Raw genomic sequence first — 4,849 nt, forward strand, 5'->3', positions numbered from 1 at the left:
AATTTTTTTGAGCATTCCTGATTTTGTCTTTTCTAGAAGGTTGTTGGGATGTGCCTTCTCTGCTTCCATCACTATTTCTAATCCAAATGGCTCTCTCTTACTGATGGGATCCATGTCAATGTATTGAAATAAGGACTTAACCCACATTATGGATTTAAATAGAGTACACATTTTTATTTGCAGCAGGTCATATGTTCTCAAGACTGATTTAAATTTCATCTGAATGGGTATGGTAAAAAAACTAAAAGGAAGGAAGGAAGGAAGAAGGAAGGAAGGAAGGAAGGAAACTAAAGGGTGACGTCAATAAAACTTATCTTTTAGGAAACAAACCATGAGAAACTCTTAACTATAGGAAACAAACTGAAGGTTGCTGGAAGGGGGGTAGGTGGCGGAGGGGGTAACTGGGTGATGGGCATTAAGGAGGGAATGTGATGTGATGAGCACTGGGTGTTATACACAACTGATGAATTATTGAACCCTACATCTGAAACTAATGATGTACTGTATGTTGGCTAATTGATTTTAAATTAAAAACCCTTATCCTCTAACTTGTGAATATAATTGATTAATAATTGAAACTCTGGATTCTGGTATAGATTTGACTCCTAATATTTTAACAATGGGATTATCCAGTTAAGATTTCTGCTATTCCTTCTTTCATTTTTTCTTACTTTTTTGCTCTTGAATATTTTATGTCTTGGTGTAAGCATTGTTTATTTTTGGTGTTACATTTTAATTACTGTTTTTTAATGTACAGCTTACTTGTAACTCTCAGATAATAAATATATAATTGTTATTTCACTTGGTAATAAATAATGCCTAAACAAGAATAATATTTTAAAAAGATATTATATAGATTTTCAGAATAATTCCTTCCATAATTGTTTAATTCAATCATGTCCCTTTATCCTGAAATAAATATTAGTTTTGTCAGATACACTCAAGATTTTACAGAGTTAGATAATTTTTAGAGATTAGCTCACAAAATGTTACCACTCAGGAGGCTGCTACTCTGTAGAACCAACCTAATTTAACACATTCTATATTTAACATAATTTTAAAGATTCAATCTTATTAACATCTTTTGCCTTTCAATATTTGCCCCAATAATGTCAAGTAAATATTAACATTCCCATTCTACAGGTGAATAGATTATAGCAGATTATTTTACACATCTACCAAAAGGTCTAGAATGCTGAGATTTTATTCCAGTGTCTGTACATTGATACACTTTTTCATGGGTATAGATGTCGAAGGAAATTATTTTTTAGCCAATCACTTTGCATTTTACTGTGGATTAATACGAAAACAGCTAATAAAATGCAGTGGCAAATTAACCAGTTGACCTGTTAGTTTTAGCAATGAAAGGAATTCAGTGAGTGAGTGAACACCTGTATTTTCCCCTTGATTTTGCAGTAAGCGGCATGAACACTTGAATATCTTGTCATTGTCTGCTGATCTGCAACTAGGAAATTTTACATTGCCAAAAAATACATATAAGGACATACCACATGTTCTCTTGAGTTAAAATATTGAGTCACAATATTATTTATTCTTTTTCTAGTGAATAGATTATTTTATGAATATCTTCAAGTTTGTTCCCTGAAGTGTCAACATGAAAAATATCACTGAAGTTACTACATTTGTACTGAAGGGCTTCACAGACAAACCTGAACTACAGATCGCCTTATTCTTCCTGTTTCTAACAATCTACCTCTTTACTCTGATGGGAAATTTAGGATCGGTTGTATTGGTCATTGGGGATTCCCGGCTCCACAATCCCATGTACTATTTTCTGAGTGTGTTATCATCTGTGGATGCCTGCTACTCTTCAGTAATTAACCCAAATATGCTAGTAGATTTTATATCAAAGAATAAAGTCATTTCATTCCTTGGATGTGCAGCACAGATGTTTCTCGCTGTTACTTTTGGGACCACAGAATGCTTTCTCTTGGCAGCCATGGCTTATGATCACTACATAGCAATCTACAACCCTCTCCTCTTCTATTAGCATGTCACCTAGAGTCTATGTGCCACTCATCGTTGCTTCCTATGTCGGTGGCATTTTGCATGCTTCTGTACACACAGTGGCCATGTTTGGCTTATCCTTCTGTGCATCCAATGAAATTAGGCATGTCTTTTGTGACGTCCCTCCACTACTTGCCATTTCTTGTTCTGACACCCACACAAACCAGCAGCTGCTCTTCTACTTCGTGGGAGCTATTGAGACAGCCACTATCCTGATAGTCCTGATCTCCTATGGCTTCATTGTGTTGGCCATTCTGAACATTTGTTCTGCTGAAGGGAGATGAAAAGTCTTTTCTACACGTGGCTCTCACCTAACTGGAGTGTCAATTTTTCATGGTACAGTTCTCTTCTTGTACGTGAGACCAAGTTCCAGCTATGCTTTGGACCATTACATGATAGTGTAGATATTTTACAGCATTGTGATTCCCATGCTGAATCCCATCATTTATAGTTTGAGGAACAAAGATGTAAAAGAGGCAATGCAGAAAGTGTTTAGGAAAAATTGATTTACACATAAACTATATTTTCACAGTAAAAATTAAATTTAAAAAATGAGAGTGATGTTCTGCACTTCAATATCAAAAAGATATGATGAAAATGTTTTAGCTTATTAATGTATGTTGTTCTCCCTGGATAATTTTATTTTTATTATTTTTTTCTCCCTGGATATTTTAAAATAAAGATCATAGTCAATCCTCTACTCACACTGCTTTCATATGCAGAAAATGTGTATCATCCATTTGCTTTTTAGTATGTTCCTGCTTATATATGTATACACACACATATAAACACACATATGTGCTTGTAGAAACTATACCGAGGGGATACAACACAAATGCAAACATAGGCATATATGTATGCAATCTTTACTTTAGAATGTTGTATATTATTTTCTTTCATCTCCGTATTACTTGAATGTATAGACTACAATATTTGCAATTATAAATAACAAAATTATATCTGACTAGCTTGATCAACTATCACCTAATTGATAGCACAGCCATATCTCACATAATCCCAATCCAGTTTCCATGGAGTCATTGGTTCAGACTCTAGTTCAAAGCACTCTGCTCCATCTTTAGATCTATACATTGGCAGCAATCTAATCCCACACTGTGGTTCAAGGACCACAGATAATATGTTCAAATCCCTGGAGTTACTAACATGCTGCTTGTGATGGTGCATTTCTCCCTTTTTTCTTATTTTGTCCAGAACATGGGCATAAAAACGGCTTCAGTTTCTCACAGAAATCAATGTCTAAGCATTAGAATGTATCAAGATCATACTTACATAAAAGAATGACAATAAGAAGCACAATTCAGAAAGTGAGGTGTAATTTGCTGGCACATTTGGCTCTTCCCATAACTAAACCCAGATTATCCCCATGGGATCCTTGAAAGCCTGGCCCCAGCTCAGCTTTAAGCTCTGTTTTTCTTTTACCTTCACCCCCTGAAGCCCGTGCAGATGCCACCACTCTTCTGTGCCCAGGACCAAGAACCAAGGTACAGAAAAGAGCTCCCTCTATTGCATGTTTTGCCTTCCTTCCAGCAGACGTCATTGTATTGCAAAATGTCTCCTTCAAGGACAATTTTAGGTTGTGATATTCTCCCTTCTTTCGTTTTTATATATTTTTATTTTTTTAAAGATTTATTTATTTATTTATTTATTTGAGAGAACGAGAATGAGAGAGAAAGAGAGAGAGAGTACATGAGAGGGGGGAGGGTCAGAGGGAGAAGCAGACTCCCCGCTGAGCAGGGAGACCGATGCGGGACTCGATCCCGGGACTCCAGGATCGTGACCTGAGCCGAAGGCAGTCGCTTAACCAACTGAGCCACCCAGGCGTCCCTCATTTTTATATATATTTTTAGTTATTATTTTGTGAAAACTATTTTCTTCAAGGAGTGTCTGTATTTTTTAATTCCAACGAGACAGTCTCCTTGGAATTGGAGTCCAGCCTAAAGATATTTCTCTAAAGTGGGATTATTAGGTTTAAATAACTGCTCACCAGTTCTTATGCAGAGCATCTCTTACCATCATATATTCCCACCACAATATCTCTGCATTTATTTTCTCCTGTTTACAAGGCTCTCCCCACAGCTCTTCACATAGTTCTTTTCTTCAAATAACAAAACTAAACTATGGTCACTGATATCCATTATCCTTCCATATCTAAACCACACAAATGAAGCGACCCTGTGTGTGTGTGTGTGTGTGTGTGTGTGTGTGTGTTTATGATTCAGCATTAAGGAGATCCTTAAACACAACTCATAATCATAAAAAGAGATTTTATGCTTTAAAATTGTAAAGGTCTAAATGAAAAAAATAATCACAAATATAGTAAAAGAAATAACCGTAAAGTCGAGAAAATAAATGTAATTACACATCTGGTTGAATTAATAAATAATAGACTAAAATTACAGAGAATTATGAACAAAGAATATACACAGATAATTCATAAGAGAAAAAATTCTTTAAGCCAATGCATGTATGTTACTTTAATAATGATTAGGAAAATGTGAATGTAAAATGACATAAAACACTTTTACACACTCATACCACTGGCCGACATCGAAAAGTCTGGCACTATCAAGTGACTATGAGCAGATAAAGGAAACACTTATATTCTGTCGATAGGAATGTGTGTAAGTGCCTTTCCTACAAATATTTTGAAAGGTGAATAGGACAGCAACGGTCCTATTCCGTCTTAGAACTTTATTCACTTGAACAAAATATGTTTTTAATATAGCATAGTCAGAACTTAGGAAATGGAAAATGTATCTTGTGCAAAATAATAAGCTTCAAAAGAGAGACTAAACTGTAA

General features: G+C 35.3%; 1 pseudogene; it reads left to right on the forward strand.

Moving 5' to 3' along the window:
• Window positions 1–1,615: 1,615 nt before the first annotated feature.
• On the forward strand, window positions 1,616–2,534 carry LOC113915249 (annotated as a pseudogene).
• Window positions 2,535–4,849: the final 2,315 nt, after the last annotated feature.

This window comes from Zalophus californianus, chromosome 11, assembly GCF_009762305.2.
Source record: "Zalophus californianus isolate mZalCal1 chromosome 11, mZalCal1.pri.v2, whole genome shotgun sequence".
In the NCBI taxonomy this organism is placed as follows: domain Eukaryota; kingdom Metazoa; phylum Chordata; class Mammalia; order Carnivora; family Otariidae; genus Zalophus; species Zalophus californianus.